The following is an 18,679-nucleotide window of genomic DNA, read 5'->3' as shown; positions in this document are numbered from 1 at the left end:
TTTATCAATAAGACTCGCATTATCAACTATAATACAAATTAAATTAAAAGGGAAGAGGAAGAGGAAGGGGAGGAGTCTAATCTGAAAAAAAAGAAACAGTAAAATTTTGTGATTGGTGGTGGGCAATCCGCAATCATGTCATGTGGCAGAGGAATCTCACAGCTTACACTTGCTCACAACCATAATTGTGCCAATATTAATGCTAACAATAAAGTAATAAATGAGAAGGGAAGTTATTGGGACGACAATTAATTAAGCAGCTAGTGCATTGGCATTGCATGGAAGAAGTTGCCTCCCAGGCTTAGCAAATCTGGCTACTGCCATTTAGCACCTGTAGCAAAACCTTAATTTAGCCCTCGTCATGCAATTCTATGAAAAACAGACTAAATCGACTAGTTAAATCGAGATCAGTGCAGGTTTTTAGATGTTCAGTTCGACTGGAAAAGTGGGTTAGGAAACACATTAATCAACCTTGTAGCTAGCTTTGAATGGGGCAGACATCAAAATGGCGGGTCTTCAATTTGCCTGACAATTAATGATCCGGATTAATTACAAGAACATGAAGTTGTTCCATTTCATGCAAGGATTGTATAACAGCAAGCGTTTCGGGGACCACATTGCCACAAGAACCCTAGACACCAAGCTGTTCTCCAACAACATGGATGGGATAAGGACACCAGCAGTTGCATCTTGTTCTGATGATGAGGGAATTGCCCATCAACAAATACCTTGTAATAATCCCCAGAAGAAACGGAAGAAGACTGAGACAGCTGCTAACTGAGTTTTCCAATATAGACAAGGAATAATTTCTACATTTATCGTGAACTTTTAGTGTTCTAGTGAATCCGCCCACCATCAACTTTAATATTTAACAAAACTTTAATGCCACATACCTCTTTCAAAAATTTTAATGAATAAAAATATCACTCATATTGGAAAAAAACACTTTGTTCTTCGAAAATCGATGTACTAATGTGGCCATAAAGTTAATGGATTCATTGAAACATCAAATTGATACTCTCAATTTAACAATTAATCCGAAGAGAAAATGCATGAATAAACACAGGGTTCAGAGTTCATTGTATTTGGGGGATTTAGAAGGTTTTGTTTGGACCTGGACGGGCTGCATAGGAGCCATCATTAAATAATATCACATCAATGTTTTAACTATCACGAGCTCCAGTGGCTATCAAAAAATGCAGTAGCCTAATAAATCTGATCATACAACAAGAAGTCAGAAGGCACAGCTCATGCATGAATGTTGCAGCTAGCTGCATATGCTTCCGAAATGCTTCACTTCTTTTAATAATTCTGCATGTTTTCTGGGTTTGCGAGTGAAGGTTCACTGGCATTGCACCTTTACAAATGTTTCATCGGTTCAACAAGAGACTACCACATCATACAGTGCTATTAAAGTGAGAAGCATTTGCGTTCTATGTGCTTGCTCATAGAAATAGGCACAGAGGTGCCTTTTTAAGTGTGGAATCTCACAATAGTACCTCTATTTCATCTTTCTACTAAACAATAACATCATTTAAACATGGACATTAATAAAGAATTTATTTTGTATAAAACAAAGAGAACTGATTTCTTTAAAAAAGAAAAAGAGAAAAACCCCAATCATAACTACTCATTATATTTCTGCAAGATGATCCATTCTCACCTATCCATGACAGTGTGCACGGTATTCTTAGCTCATGGATATACAGATGATATTCGATCGGCTATTCCTATAGCTAGCGATCGTAGCTATGCAGAGTATATATAATACAAATTAAACCCACATACATGAGGTATGGGCAAAGTTGATGCTGACAGATGGATGTTATGAAAAGGAGGATAAGGAGGGATGCATGATCACATGATCTTATGGTGGGCTGACAATTATATGGCACGGCAGGACCCAGTACCAAGTATCAACGTCCACTCAGTCTATTTCATATAATCTGCCAAGCATTGCTCCAGGAGATAATAATTTGTCATGGCATTGAATTGGCGTATTATTTATTTTATTTTCCCTGTGAACCATGCATGGGAGATCATGCGTGATGCAGTTTTGTGGCCCTTTGGCCAGCTATATGTGTATTCATGAAACTTCATCTTTCATTAGCACTGAATAATTGAAGATTGTGGTGTGAGTGAAGCAGATATGAAGCAATCTGATAGTTCGAGTGTACTATGCCAATGTGAAATAAATTAATTGTGCAAATATATAATGTTGCAGGTAATATCAAGGAGCAGTAAAAAAATGTCTCACGACATGTTGAATGGAACTAATTATAAAGAATTGAAGGGCTAGTCCAGCTGATTACACTAGCAAGTTACAATCTATTACGAGGTGTCGAGATGCTGAGCCGAGACACCGAGATATCAAGATATCGAGCAAAGCTAGCAAAATGATAAATGCACCAAGAGTTACAAAAAGCAATAAAACACTTTTATGAAAGCAATAAAGGATCTTTATGTTTTGGAATTTATTTTGTAACCTCTTGATCTACCATCATTAAATATTCGTAATGATGATAAACTTTTCAGCTTCTAATAACTTAGTATAAATACCAGATGAGGGTGCTTGTAATTGACAAGTTTAATTCGTGAGTTTTAATAGAAAGTTGTAATTGTAACTTGAGTATATTTGTTCTCTCCTTTCTCTCTAAACCTCCTAAATACTTAACCTCAAAATATATTCCTTCCAATAAGTGGTATCAGAGTCCCAACAACCTTGAAACCTAAAGTATCATACAACCAAAACACTTCCAACATGACAAGCGTCACAACCGGAGCACCACCAACCTTCGACAATCAAAAAGCTTTTTGAAAGGTGCCGACTTCTGGAGCTCAATAAAGTCTAATGTATCTCCTACCGAGTTAGAGAGAACCCAATCGTACAACAACGGTTCTATACTGAGGAGAGCGCAAAGAGATATAAGGCACCCAGTATGATTCACGCAGCTATATCAGAGATAATTTTCACAAGAATTATGGATGGACTATGAAACAACAAAAGGTGCATGGGATATATAGGCTGAGCAAGGAGTTTCAAGGAAGTGTCAAGACGAGATAAATACAAGTTTTGAACTTGAGACGGGAATTTGAGTTGATAAGAATGACGAAGGTGAAAGCGGTTAAAGATTTTATCGATAGACTAATGAAAGTAGTTAATCAAATTAGACTACTTGGAGAGTCTATATCGAACGGAAGAGTTGTTGAGAAAATATTGATGAGCTTGCCAGAGAAGTTTGAATAAAAAATTTCTTCTCTGGAAGACTCACGCGATCTATCACAAATTAGCCTGGCCAAGCTGGTGAACTCCTTACAAGCTATTGAGCTTAGAAAGGAAAACAAAATTAGCCATGCAATCGAGACGACATTGGTTACGAAATTCAAGGGCAAGGCGCAATTATCAAAGTTCAAGAGTAACTTCAACAACGAAAAGAAGGTGAATGAAGAGGAAAGGAGGAATCCGAATGGAACTTCTGATCGGATTTGTTGTATTTCAGGTGTAACAAAAAGGAACACTCAGAGAAATTTTACAGAAGTAAGTTTGCAAAATGTTATAACTACAATAAGTTAGGTCATTTCGCTAGAAATTACAGAAGTAAATGTTGTTCCCCGGGTAGCTTCTGGAGTATGCAAACTGATCGTCGAGGCTAGTGTTTGACACTATCTCCGTAAACGATATTGCTCCGCTACGGTGCTTAACGGATTGTTGCAATTCGTTCCCAAGATACAACGACGACGAACGTCTCGGAATCGAAGCACTCCGACTTCCGAGACCAGCGAACCTTCTAGTAGACTTCTTGGACTCTTGAATGCACAAGATGAGATGAATGCTTGAGGAAGAGAAGAGAGGATTGAGTGAATTGAGTGAATTTTCCATCATCAAGGGTTCTATTTATACTGAATGAAGAGGTTGATTGTCCTTTGGGTGAGTGGATGTGTTCCTTGGGCTGGATCGATCTAGATCATCCATTCTGAAGGGTTGTAACCCTTCACCAAGCCCACTTCAATCTCATCCATCAGATCTGAGGAGTTGTGACCCTCAGATCCCGCCTATTGTTATTGGCCATCGGATCTGGATCCATTGATTCGATGCTTCAGATCAAGTCTCATCCCAAGCCGTCAGATCGTTACTCTTTGCGATCCAACGCTCTAGATCGCATCACAAGCGATCCATCATACCTATTTGATCAACGTTGATCAACGGTAGCCATCCATTCCCTAAGTCAACTGTCCAGTCATCTCCCTTTGCCCACGAGGATGCCGCATAGGTGCTGCCACGTCAGGTACGAGCTTGACATGTCACCCGAGTGCCACGTAGGCACTGCAATATCACCTGGAGCATAAATTTAAGCTCCTCAATGCTCCTCGCGAAGTGCAAAGTGCAAAGTGCAAAGTGCAAAGTGCGCCTACAAAGTGCCCATTGCGCACGTGACGGGTGGTGGGCTCACAGGTGCGAGCACCTGCTCGCCCTGGGCTAAAGGGTAATCTGTCCTTTTATTTTTGTGTTAACTTCATTAACACATCTTCATTAATAAGTAGAGAATACACATCGGGAATTTTCGATGTGGGACTATTCTCCCATGCACTTTATTAATGAATAATAAATGTTATTTTGGGCTGACTTTAAACATTAATTTCTCATTCACCCTTAATCGGTTTTGAGCAAATTAATAGTCTAAATCTATCTACGCGAATCGTAGATTTCAATTTTGAAGTCTATTACGACTTTCAACAATTGATGGCTTCCTTCCTCTAAATCGTTTTGGTCCATTTAAGGCCCCAATATCCAACAGTAAATCCTAACCCCAAACCAAAAGAGATGATCAGGAGGATGAAGAAATAACCTTGATAGCTAAACTAGAAGAGCATGATATTGTTGAACGAAAAGAAGATGTAGGATCAATGAATGTGAGAGTGAGAAGGGGGGAGGGGGAGGTGTAAATCATGTGAATTTTAAAAATATTTCTTTTTCACAGCGGAAGAATTAAACTAAGATAGAAAACAATGCGAGAAAGCAAACACAAGTATTTTACTTGGTTCGGAAACTTTGCGACTCCTACTCCAAGACCTAGACCCTTCGGATCTATCGATGGATGATCCACTAAATTATCCATCGGTAAACTCCCAGTTGAATAATTGAGTACAAGAAGAATAAAGGATAGTGTAACGCGTTACACTTCCTTTAAACAAGTATAATAAAGTAAACAACAATAAATTTGTTACTAACATGAAAGATGAAGATCCAAGTGCGTTCACATGTTGGTGTCAATCTTCCGGTGTCATAGGAATCTTCTCGGAATAGCGTGCGAGTATGAAAGTTAGAACGAATGATATACTGAAGCTTCTGGTCGAAGTCCTTTTTTATAGGTCTTTTCTAGGCGTTTGGACCACCCTCGGATGCCTCCAATGAGGCATATCCGATCTTGGGAGTTCGTTGACTAATCTATGTCTGGGCACTTGGACCCGGTCCGAGTGCCCTGACCACTAACATGTCTGCGCCTTGTCAAAGCTTTATCTCTGAAACTTCATTTATCTCCGAGTGCTCGGACCGGTCCGAGCGCTTGGACTTCATCTATCTATGGCCAATCAGCATGCGCCAACTCCTCTATTCACGTGCTTGGGTTCGGACCAATCCAGACGTCTAGATCCTTCCCGGGCACCTGGAGATCCTTTTTTTGGCCATCTGATTTCCTGCATCACAAGGTTAGTACAACTAAGTATAACCTACAAATTAAAGCAGATTTAGCACAATTTAAAAATAGAATAATTATTAATTAAATTCTGTCTTATCAAGACCAGAATCTAGTTATGGTCTCAGCTTAGACTTTCAAAATGGCTCTAAGCTGGATTGACGCCTGTAGTCCCTCTGGGACTCATTCTTACTAGAGCACTCTTTTCCAATGACTTACCTTTACTTACTATTTGCAATCACTTGACTTGCATTTTGACCAATCAGGTCTTTTTATCAGTTGTCAAGCCAGTAGACTCAATGGATTTCAGCTAGCTATTAGGTTCCGTAAACTCAGCTGAACTTTTTATCAGATATCGGGTCACTCCTTGATTTATTTGGACTTCGTGCCAGTTATCAAGTCCTCAGATCTAACTGAGCTTCAACCTGGTGTTAGGTCCTTTAGATCCATCAATTCCTGCATACTCGGTAAAGAGGTTAGATACATAACACCTAATTTTAATTCATTTGTCATTCATCAAAATCTGAATTTGACCATTGGTGTTAATTGCACCAACAGAAGACACATGACTGCTAGATAGTGGTTGTACACATCACATGACACCGAACGGATCCTTGTTTGATATTGCTTATCCGTGTAGTTGTTCGAGAGTGAGATTGGGTGATGGAAAGTTGGTCGATGTACAAGGCAAAGGCAGCATTGCACTTTCAGGTACAAAAATTATTATCAACACACTCTTAGTTCTTAATTTTCAATAAAGTCGTATTAGCATAGGACAATATATTGGAAGATGTTTATTTCTTTGATAAGAAGTGTGAAATTAGAGATGTTAAGAAGGACTTGATTGTTGTTATTAAAATGATGATTATGAGCTTTCCTATGAATTGGGATGAAGTTTTAGCAAATGTTGTAGTCGTCGAACTGGATGAGAGTGAATTGTGGCATAGATGACTATGACATTGTAATTATTAGTCGCTAGCCAGTCTCTCGAGAAAAGAACTGGTGACAAGTTAATGTCTAAGATTAAGGAGGACAAAATTTGTGAGATCTATCAACTTGGTAAATTTCACCGATAACCGTTGGACTCTAAGCAAGTCTGGAGATCTAAGGAGAGGCTCCAACTTGTGCATAGTGATACTTTTGGTCCTTTGAATATATCTTTGTTAAGTGAGAATTAATATTTTATACTATTTGTTGATAATTTTAACAGATATATTTGAATTTATTTTATGAAGTCCAAGTAAAAGTATTTAATCATTTTGAGAACTTTAAGAAAATGATAGACACTCATAAGATCAGCTCTTTCTTGAAATTTAACCAAGGAGCAGAAATTGAGGTCACGAAGATCAGCTCAAGGACCACCTGAAACAGAAGGTAACTTAAAAAACCTGTTTGCTTTGATTATTGGGATGCAACAAATCAAATTCTCAAATCACGTTTTATACATGTTGGATGAAAGAAGATAAGCTTGGGTGGGTTATCTATTCATGGAAATTAAGTGACATGCAATGTTATTTCTAAAATTATATAAAAAAAATATAAAAGTCCATGTGTTATGGTATTTTTACCCTTCATTCACAGATTTCAAGATAGGAAAAAACTAAAATGATAATTTGAGTCAATTTTATTGGCTATCTTTGAAGATGATCAATTGGATTTTATAGAAATTTTTTATTAGTCATCAGGATAAATCAAGAAGTGCACGCGACGATCAGTCCAAAAATTCAACATCTTTTGATTATGCCTCCCATTTGAAGAAAATATTCCCACAAATACGTCGTAGTTGAGATTCAAATCATGAGTACCTAAATGATAACCTGAATATTCTCTCACGCTACCATAACGTAAGGACTAGATTTCAAGACAGTAGATAGGAGGGCCGAGGGGAAATGATGGGTTGGATGTTTAACCACATTCTTGGCCTTCCTTGAAGGGCCCGTTACTGGCTGGATCTGCAATGCAAAAACATAAAAGCTATCGAAGTCCAACTCATTTCAAAATTGAGCAGTTGAAGAAGTTTTGATCTGCAATGCAAATCTCCTCGTGCTAAATCTTCACTGGGCTGTTTGGATCTCCTCGTGCTAAATCTAGATGTAACTGCTGGGTTTCTGGATCACTTGCTGCATATGTTTTTCCTAACAGCTAATGAAAATTTTTCATCCGATCAGATCGACCGTCCCAAGTTTGGTGTAATCTGATTCAAAATTTCTTCAGATGTTTAAACATCCTATGTTCAGTTAGAAAAAAAACCCAAAAATAAACCGAGTTCCAAATTTTTTATCTAAGTTGAATCTTAATGATAATTTGCTTTGAATTTCAATTGAAATTTTATGCAATAATGTTTTGTCGAAGTTTAATTTTTATAACAAAGTTCAACAATGAGTTTCTCAACGATTGCATTACTGAGTTATTATTTCCGGCAAGCATGAGAATTCTGAAACTAGAAAGGCGAAGAAAGCTTCGTTTTTTATTTTCCAGCAAGAAGCAACACACCCATTGATGGATTCATCATTGATCCCATAGAAAAAGAAATGCCATGAAAATAAGCAACACAAGTTTAATCGAGCTGATGAGAGGGTGAAACTAGAGGAGAACAAGTTAAGGAGAAAAGTCATCCTTCTTTTTTTTTAAAAAAAATTATTAATAATTGAGAGATCCATCCATATACAATTAGATAGGAGTTTATATAGACTTTAGACTTTTAAAAAAAAAATTCTAATATATAGATTTCAATTCTAATCGTGTAGTAAAAAAAAAAACATTAAATAAAAAGATTTTATAATAGAAATTAAAATTAATAAAATAAGATATTATTTTAAATTAATTATGACTCAGAAGTATCTAATAACAAATATAGATTTTTAAATTTTACACACATATGGTAAATAAAAAAAAGAGGTCATATGGATGTGGAGGGAAATTTGGGCATTTCAGATTTTCTCTTATGAGAAAGATGACTTTTGTAGTTTTTTCTACCACCGCCTCTCACATGCGCCTCCTCCCCTCATACTAGTAGCCTCGTCGCCTCTAGCCACTGCTACTGTCGCCTCATGCCACCGTTGCCCTCGCAAACCTCACTGTCGGCTAGGTCGCCACTACGGGCAAGAACGTCGCCTTCACCGCCGATCACACGTCATCACAGGGGCTTTCTTTCTTTGAGCTCATGCACAATCTCCCCCTCTCATCTCTCTCATGAGATGCTTGAAGCCGCCTCTGGCCTCACCATGCAGCCTCCTGAGCACGTCGGCAGCCCACGACACCTCTCACGCTGGCCTCCTCGCTGATGCCCCTCTCATCACCGGCTGTGAGTAGATGTGGTCGACCTTGGTCGCTGCTCCTCCTTTTCCCCCTCCTTCGGTCGTCGGTTGAGGCTCCCTCTAGTTAGCTCTATCCGACTTCGTCGCCGTCACCTCCCTCTCGCGCTCATGGGTGGACTGATGTTGACATCGTCCCCACCTTCACGCTATAGCCGACCGCACGCATGCTGTCACCCCACACCGCCTCCGGCGTCACTTCCAGCGACCGTCGAGTGAGCTCGCCAACACACCGGCAGCTCATGACCCCTCTCACTCTCGCTGACACTGGCCGCCCCTTCCACTGCTACCCACAAGTAACCACGGTCGCCCCATGTCGCCACTTTCCTCCTTTCTAGCGTCGTCGTAGGGGCTTACACTGCCAACAACGCCACGCACGACAGCGCTGCCTTCGCCTGCCAGCTACGGCTAGCTACCCATGACCCACTCCAGCGCTGAGGGTGTCACTGTTGCACTCCACAATCATTGCCTTCACGCCATAATAGGCTGCCGCCTTCACACCATAGCTGGCAGACGCCATCTCTGAGAATTTGATGCTTATCTAGTGCAGATTTTTGGTTGTCGTACGCTTCCGACCTTTGTGTCGCTATAGCATTTCGACCTTCGCACCTTTCGGCCTACATGTTGTTTCTAGTCTTCATGTCGTTGTCGTGCTATGGCCTGCATGCCATTGTTTTTGGCCTTCGCGTCGTTGTTATATTCTAACTTGTGAGCGATAGTTATGTCCCTGCCGCTAGATCTCTTCGATTGTCCAACCCCTGCCACCTCTGGCTCTTCACTGTCCTTCGGCTACTCGTCGTTCTCCGACTCCGCACCGTCATCCGACTCCATGTCAGCGCCTTCAGCTCACTCTTGTGAGCCTGGTATGTTTTACATTTAGTCTTTTCATTACAATACTATTTATCTGGTTCATAAACTTCGCCAGATACTAACTTGAGAAACGGAGTGGAAGACTGGGGAGGTCGAGGCAGTCCGGTCTCCGTTTGATGCTTCGCCTATAATTTCCTGTCTTCTAGTAGTCTTGTAAGCATCATTGTTGACGAGAGACTTTCTAACACTTCGATCTCCTCTTCTTGGTCTTTTTTAGAGGTCCAGCGATTAAGTCAACCTAGAAGACACCTCACCATCCTCTTCTCCCTCTCGGTCATGGTGACTTGGTCTGCGTTCCAATCAGCTCATCGACAGTTCACTCTTTTCAACTTCCGGACAGGATCACATGCATAGCTATAGACAAAACCTGATTTTAAGTTCTGAGTTAAAAATTACGACTGTTTAAAATTTAAATGGTCACGTTGAGTCAATCATGTTAGATTATATATATTTAGTTGTTTATAACTTTTAGGGTAATTTGGTCTTTTTCCTCTTTATATTTAGAGTTTAGGATTTCTTAACTAAATTATATAAAGACCTTATACCCTATATTTCCAATCATCAATTTTGAATTCAATAATATGATTAGTTTTTTTCTTTTTCTTAATATCTACATGGTATCAGAGCAAGATTTTCTTTCTCTGACTTAATTTTTTCTGCTGCCCCCTGTTATTGCTTACTGTTGCCACTGCCGTCTCCTGTTGTTGTTGCCGATTTCGGTGCCGATGTCCTGTCTTGCCGATTTCGGTGCCGATTGTTGGTGCAACCTTAGGTCGCAACCTTAGGTCAAGGTTGACCTGGTTGACCCGACTCGAGGTGACTTGACTCGAGTTGTATTTTGATGTTTGACTTGGGAAGATTGTTGGTGCAACCTTAGGTCAAGGTTGACCTAGTTGAGTTGCATGTTGATGTTTGACACTCGTGAGAGAGTTCTATTCTTGATATGGGACAAGAATAGATGTTTGGGAGATTATTGGTGCAACCGTAAGTCAAGGTTGACTTGGTTGACCTGATTCGGGAAAAGTCCAAGCAGGGAGCTTGGCACGCGAAAAGTCCAAGTATGGAGACTTGGCACTGGAAAAGTCCAAGTACGGAGACTTGGCACGGGGAAAAGTCCAAGCAGGAGCTTGGCACGCGGAAAGTCCAAGTATGGAGGCTTGGCACGGGGAAAGTCCAAACAGGGAGTTTGGCACGGGGAAAAGTCCTGGTGAGTGAAGCCAAGCAGTCGGGAAATCCTGGTGAGTAAATCCAGGTGAAAATCCTAGTGAGTAAAGCTAGGTGAAGGTGAAAGTCCTGGTGAGTGAAGCCAGTCATTCGGGAAAATCCTGGTGAGTGAAGCCAGGTGAAAATCCTAGTGAGTGAAGCTAGGTGAATGAGAAAGTCCTAACTGGGATGTTAGGCAGTTGGAAAGTCCTGGTGAGTGAAGCCAGGCAGTTGTGGAAATCCTGGTGAGTGAAGCCAGGTGAAAACCCTAGTGAGTGAAGCTAGGTGAAAGTCCTGGTGAGTGAAGCCGGGCAAGGGAAAATCCAGATGGATCAAGGGTGATCGGACATCTGGTGATGGGAAGTCCAAGTAGGTCATAGGAGTGACCGGATACTTGGTACGGAGAGAAAAGTCTAAGTGGGTCAAAGGGATTGACCGGACACTTAGCGGGGAGTCCTAGCAGGTCAAGGGAGTGACCGGATGCTAGGCGCAATGTACCAACAGGTCAAGATTGACCGGATGTTGGTTTGGACTTGGTTTGGGCCAAAACCATGAGCTGGATCGATCTGGTGATCGATCCAGTGATACCGAGAATATTCTGATCGGTCTGGTGACCGATCAGGAGACGATCAGAAGCCGAACAGGAGCGAGGCGCAAGAGGGGCTGATCGGTCTGGGGACCGATCAGCACAAAGCCTGATCGGTCCCCGGACCGATCAGGAGGTTCCCTGATCGGTCCATGGACCGATCAGGGACGGAACAGAAGCGAAGGAGGAGGGAATGGATCGGTCTGTGGACCGATCCACATGGAGCCTGATCGGTCCACAGACCGATCCAGGCACTAGCCGTTGCGACGCAACGGCTAGATTTCTTCTGTGTTTCTTCGTTTTCTTCGCAGGTTATAAAAGGAGGGCTGCTGCTGCGAGCCTCTATATTCTTCTTCCTTCTTACTGTGCTTGGTGCTGCTAAGCTTGCTGCTGAGCTTTGTTGAGCTGCTTTGAAGCTTCGCGTGAGCTTCTTCCTTTGGCTGGGACTCCGACTGAGCTGCTGCTGTGGTTGGCGTCTGAGAAGCTGTTGCTTCTTCAACAGTCGACAAGAAGGCAAGGGTTGTTTACATTTGCTGTGTATTTATCTCTTGTTTCTCTTGTATTTGTATTCCTTGTATTCTATCTTGCTGTTGCGAGTTATTGTGGCGAGGTTTCTCCACCCACAAGGAGTATCTATTAGCCGGGTTTCCGGGGACTCATCCACCGACGGATTGATTGGGTTCGTCCACCTTACGGACGCGCCGAGGAGTAGGAGCATCATCTCCGAACCTCTTACATCGCTGTGTTAAGGTTTGATATTCTTTCTTTCGTTTCTTTGTTGTATTTTCTGCTGCGCTAACGAATTGTAGGAAGAAACGAGCGTTTTGGGGTGGCTATTCACACCCCCCTCTCTAGCCGCGTACAAAGGATCCTAACAAGTGGTATCAGAGCGAGGTCGCTCTTCGCCGGATTAACACCCGAGGGAGCACAAGCTAGAGATGGATCAACTCGGAGACGACATCACCATTCCACCCTTCTACGATCGCGACGACTTCGCGTTTTGGAAGGTAAGAATGAAATATTTTCTTATGACTAATCTTGAGAATTGGAGTTGTGTCCAATTAGGTTTCAAGCCTCCGACGGACAAGAAAGGAGAAACCCTAGAGAAGAAGGAGTGGACCAAGGAACAAGTCCACCAATCCCTAGTCAACGATGAGGTATTGAAGATTTTTGAATTTTCTTTACCTAATGATGTTTTGTATAGGATAGGTGGATACAACAATGCCAAGGAGTTGTGGAACAACTTGGCTAAGTTCCATGAGGGGAACTCCACTTCAAGCCATGAAGAGGAGTCAAGTGAGCCAAGTAGCTCACATCGTGGAGGTGAGGAATTAGAAGTTGAGGGCTACTCAACATCTAAAGAAGAAGAGGAGGTGAGTTCTTCTTCAAGATCGGAGCACGAAGAAGAAGCTTCTACCTCCGGGAGGGATGAAGAAGAGAGCATCCATCCATCCTCGACCCTAGGTAACTCAAATACTTTAAGTTCAAGTAAATTGCATATAATGTGTTTTGAGTGTAGGGAATTTGGACATTACAAGAGTAAATGTCCAAAGAAGACTAAGAAGACTCCACCGGCGCCAAAGATCAAGGAAGTCGGAGTCCCAAAACGCAAGGGCAAGGAGCACGTGGTGTGCTTCCAATGCAAGCAACGAGGACACTATAGGAGTCAATGTCCAAGGGGAGGCAATCTCACAAGGACAAAAGACCAAGCACGTGTAAAGGGGGAGCGAAGGCAAACCCTAAGGTATCCTCTAAGGTTCATTCTTGCACTTCTAATAAGATACATGCTAGTAGTCTTATTGCAATTGCCAAGAATGATAAGCATGTTAACCTTAGAAATCAATACATGTGTTTAGGTGCTAAACATGTTAACTTAGATAAGGATAATACTAGGAAGGCCAACTCTAGGATTAACTCATCTAAGGCTAAGGAAAACCTAGGTAGAAATCCCAAGAAGACTAGACACATGCCTAGGAATATCTCAAGAGAAAATGACAAATTAACACTTGAGGTATTAGAGAGGGAAAATCAAGTCTTGAGGTCAAGACTTGATAATTTAGAAAAGGCCCTTAAAAATTTAGAGAAGTCAACTCTAGGGCCTAAGGGTCAAAAGTCCCAGGACAAGAAAGGTTTGGGTCACAAATCTAAGTCCCAAGTGGTCAAGCCCACTTACCACAATGTTCCATTCGATTATGGAACAAAACCTAGGGCTAGGAAGACCACCACCAAGGTCACAAGGAGACACCCTAGAGTTGATCTTGATGAGTCCCAAATGACCAAGGCTTCAAAGCCTAAGAGGGTCATTAGGAGGGTTGCTAGGGAAGTTATCCCTAGTGAATATTTAGTGAACCCAATAAGCTCAAATAGGTATTGGGTTCCTAGGAGCATCTTCTCTACCCCATAGATGGGTTAGAGAGTGTCAACTCCGATTAGAAGGGTAGTTAACCCAACTTTGAGGAAATTGACACTCAAGGAGCATTTTCAAGGGTTTGAGAACTTTTGAAAATGAAATGGAATTATCATTTACTCCTTTGAAGAGTTAAATGTGCCTAAAGATTGGAAATTTCATTTTTAATCTCAATTGGCACAATTTGGGAAAATCTAGAGAACTCTCGAGGAAAAATGAAACATGCCAAGTTTTGAGGATAAATTTGATCTTTAAGTGGCATGAATTAATCTAGAGTTCAAGAAGTGTCAAAATTAGGATTTTGGCATCTTGGGGCAATCTAGGATTAAATTTGAAGTTAGCCAAGTGGTTAAGGATACTTAGATAGGTAATCTAGGTATATTTATTTATGCTAAATCTTGCCATGATTGTTTGCTCTCACATGTCATGACATTATGTTTAGTTTTATTATCATTTGAAATGTTATGATAATGCTTAGGCTAGTTTTTATGTCATGTTTATTTAAGTTTCAAACTTTATGCCATGACATCATGACATTGGCACATGTTTTCATTTATGATACCATTTTATGCCATGTCATCATCTCTTGCATTATAATCAATGAAATTGATTTAAGGACAAACATATAATTTGATATTGAGATCAAATTGATGTTTAGAAAATGCATGAGAACTTAGCCTAAGTTGACCTTAATCCATATCTCACATCAAATTGACTTGAATGTGGTTTGATACACCTTAGATATGTGTGAGATATTAGGATCAAGAGTTAGGATCAAGGTGCATAGTCCTTGTACCTAGATGACCCTAATTCAAGAAATTAAGGATCATAGGGAAAGCGTGTGTACAAGTCATGTACATCTAGCCCTAAGATTATGGTCCTAAATTCAAATGATTTTAAAAGCTTTTTAAAATTGATTTGAAAAACTTTGATGAAGCTTTCCTAGTGATAGTATTCATCATTGAACATTGTGATACAAAGTTGAGTTAAACTTGAACTATTTCAAAGTTTTTGAACTTTGTATCAAGATTGAAAAATGGAAGTTATTTTCATAGAAAACTATTTTTCCATGATAGTGTATGATACGAGGAATGTATCCTCAAAGTTTCGTAATTTTTGGAATTTTCTGTAATTTTCTGTGAGTTTCTGAACTTCTCCCGGAGAGAAAATCAGAAATCTCTGATTTCAGAGGCTGGATCGGTCACCGGACCGATCCAGGGAAGGCTGGATCGGTCTGGGGACCGATCCAGAGGGGTCCTGATCGGTCCGGTGACCGATCAGGGCGTGCCGAATTTCTGATTTTTCAGCAGTTGTCTGAAATTTCAGTTATGGAAGTGGTGTTTTTGGATTTCTAAAGGTTTGGAACTCTCAAAGACATTGTTGGTGCAATGGTCAAAGGGGGAGTTGACCTTTAGGGGGAGTTTTACCTAATTGTCAAGGGGAGTTGACTTTTAGGGGAGTTTTACTCCTTAAGACTTTTGAGGATTAGTGATATGGGATTATCACTAAGTTGATTGTTGAGTTTAGTATCAAGGGGGAAATTAAGAGTTTCAATGAAAGGTATGGGACTTTCATTAGAAAGAAACTCTTGACCTTGATACTCTCCTTTTTCTTTTTGATATGTGTCAAAAAGGGGAGAGTGTTCATTGGAGAATTATTGGAGAACCCAAGTTAGGTTATCGGGTTAACCTAAGGGGAGAATGTCCAGAGAGTGTTCAAGGAAAGAACATTGGACATTGGAAGATGGTTGGAAAACCCAAGTTAGGTTATCGGGTTAACCTAAGCTAGGGAAAGAATGTCAAGGAATGTTCGAGGAAGAACATTGGAATTCTTTTTGATGTGTGTCAAAAAGGGGGAGAATTATTGGAGAACCCAAGTTAGGTTATCGGGTTAACCTAAGGGGAGAATGTCCAGAGAATGTTCAAGGAAAGAACATTGGACATTGGAAGATGGTTGGAAAACCTAAGTTAGGTTATCAGGTTAACCTAACTTGATTATGGGTTTTGTCAAACATCAAAAAGGGGGAGATTGTTGGTGCAACCTTAGGTCGCAACCTTAGGTCAAGGTTGACCTGGTTGACCCGACTCGAGGTGACTTGACTCGAGTTGTATTTTGATGTTTGACTTGGGAAGATTGTTGGTGCAACCTTAGGTCAAGGTTGACCTAGTTGAGTTGCATGTTGATGTTTGACACTCGTGAGAGAGTTTTATTCTTGATATGGGACAAGAATAGATGTTTGGGAGATTATTGGTGTAACCGTAAGTCAAGGTTGACTTGGTTGACCTGATTCGGGAAAAGTCCAAGCAGGGAGCTTGGCACGCGAAAAGTCCAAGTATGGAGACTTGGCACTGGAAAAGTCCAAGTACGGAGACTTGGCACGGGGAAAAGTCCAAGCAAGAGCTTGGCACGCGGAAAGTCCAAGTATGGAGGCTTGGCGGGGAAAGTCCAAGCGGGGAGTTTGGCAGGGAAAGTCCAAGTGAGGCAGAATGGAAATCTGGTGAGTAAATCCGGTGAAAATCCTAGTGAGTAAAGCTAGGTGAAGGTGAAAGTCACTGGTGAGTGAAGCCGGGCATTGGAAAATCACTGAGTGAGGCGGTGAAAATCCTAGTGAGTGAAGCTAGGTGAATGAGAAAGTCCTAAGTGGGATGTTAGGCAGTTGGAAATCACGGTGAGTGAAGCCAGGTGGAAATCACGGTGAGTGAAGCCGGTGAAAACCCAGTATGGAGCTAGTGAAAGTCCCGGTGAGTGAAGGCGGGCAAGGGAAAATCCAGATGGATCAAGGGTGATCGGACATCCGGTGATGGGAAGTCCAAGTAGGTCATAGGAGTGACCGGATACTTGGCACGGAGAGAAAAGTCTAAGTGGGTCAAAGGGATTGACCGGACACTTAGCGGGGAGTCTTAGCAGGTCAAGGGAGTGACCGGATGCTAGGCGCAATGTACCAACAGTCAAGATTGACCGGATGTTGGTTTGGACTTGGTTTGGGCCAAAACCATGAGTGGATCGATCCGGTGATCGATCCGGTGATCTGAATATTACGATCGGTGCGGTGATCGATCGACATCGATAGCATATGTGTTAACGATCGATCGGTGACCGATCAGCAACACATCAATAGCATCTTGTGTGTTAATCGATCGGTGACCGATCGAGACGATCGAAGCCAGAGCGAGGCGCAGAGGGCTGATCGGCGGGGACCGATCGAAGCTGATCGGTCCCGGACCGATCAGAGGTTCCTGATCGGTCCATGGACCGATCGGGGAACAAAAGCGAAGGAGGAGGAATGGATCGGTCCGTGGACCGATCCATATAAACTGATCGGTCCGTCGAGCCGTTGCGACGCAACGGCCAGATTTCTTCTGTGTTTCTTCGTTTTCTTCGCAGTTATAAAGGAGGGCTGCTGCGAGCCTCTATATTCTTCTTCCTTCTTCTTCGGGTGCCGCTAAGCTTGCTGTTGAGTTGCTTTGAAGCTTCGCGTGAGCTTCTTCCTTTGGCTGGGACTCCGACTGAGCTGCTGCTGTGGTTGGCGTCTGAGAAGCTGTTGCTTCTTCAACAGTCGACAAGAAGGCAAGGGTTGTTTACATTTGCTGTGTATTTATCTCTTGTTTCTCTTGTATTTGTATTCCTTGTATTCTATCTTGCTGTTGCGAGTTATTGTGGCGAGGTTTCTCCACCCACAAGGAGTATCTATTAGCCGGGTTTCCGGGGACTCATCCACCGACGGATTGATTGGGTTCGTCCACCTTACGGACACGCCGAGGAGTAGGAGTATCATCTCCGAACCTCGTACATCGCTGTGTTAAGGTTTGATATTCTTTCTTTCGTTTCTTTGTTGTATTTTCTGCTGCGCTAACGAATTGTAGGAAGAAACGAGCGTTTTGGGGTGACTATTCACACCCCCCTCTCTAGACGCGTACAAAGGATCCTAACACCGATGTCCTGTCTTGCCGATTTCGACGCCAAAAACCTGCCATGCCGATTCGGCGTTGACGCTCTTTTTTGCCGATTTCGACGCCGACACTCTTTTCTGTCGATTTCAACGTCGACGTCCTATGCTGCTGATTTCGGCGCCAACGCTCTTTTCTGTCAATTTCGATGTCGACGCTCTATGTTACCGATTTTGGTATTAACGTCCTTTCTACTAATTTCAACACTGACACCCTGTACTGTCGATTTCTACGTTTGACATCTTTTTCTGCCTCAAATTCTATGTGAGACAACGAGTCATCCTGACACTAGTTTTTACGGATCGTACAAATGTGTATCCTTATAGTTTGGTTATTCTGAGTATTATTCGTTCTATTATCATGCTTGGTCGTGCAGATGCTTCATGGAAATCTGATCCGTATATGTTGCAGCAGTTTCAATAGTTTCTTACTTCACAACCCTCTGCCATGTCAGCTTCCTCTCATATAGGTTTATCATCGTCTGGTATTTCAGGCATATCTTCATCCTTATGGATTTTGGATTCTGGTGCCTCCCATCATATGTTATCTAATTTATCATCTTTTGGTTCTTTTTCTCACCGTTGATCTATATCTATTGTGATTGTTGATGGTACTTCTATGTCATTAATAGATGTCGATTCAATTGTTACATCCTGTTT

This window comes from Zingiber officinale, chromosome 8A (genome assembly GCF_018446385.1).
Source record: "Zingiber officinale cultivar Zhangliang chromosome 8A, Zo_v1.1, whole genome shotgun sequence".
Taxonomy (NCBI): domain Eukaryota; kingdom Viridiplantae; phylum Streptophyta; class Magnoliopsida; order Zingiberales; family Zingiberaceae; genus Zingiber; species Zingiber officinale.
This window is presented reverse-complemented; position numbering follows the sequence as displayed.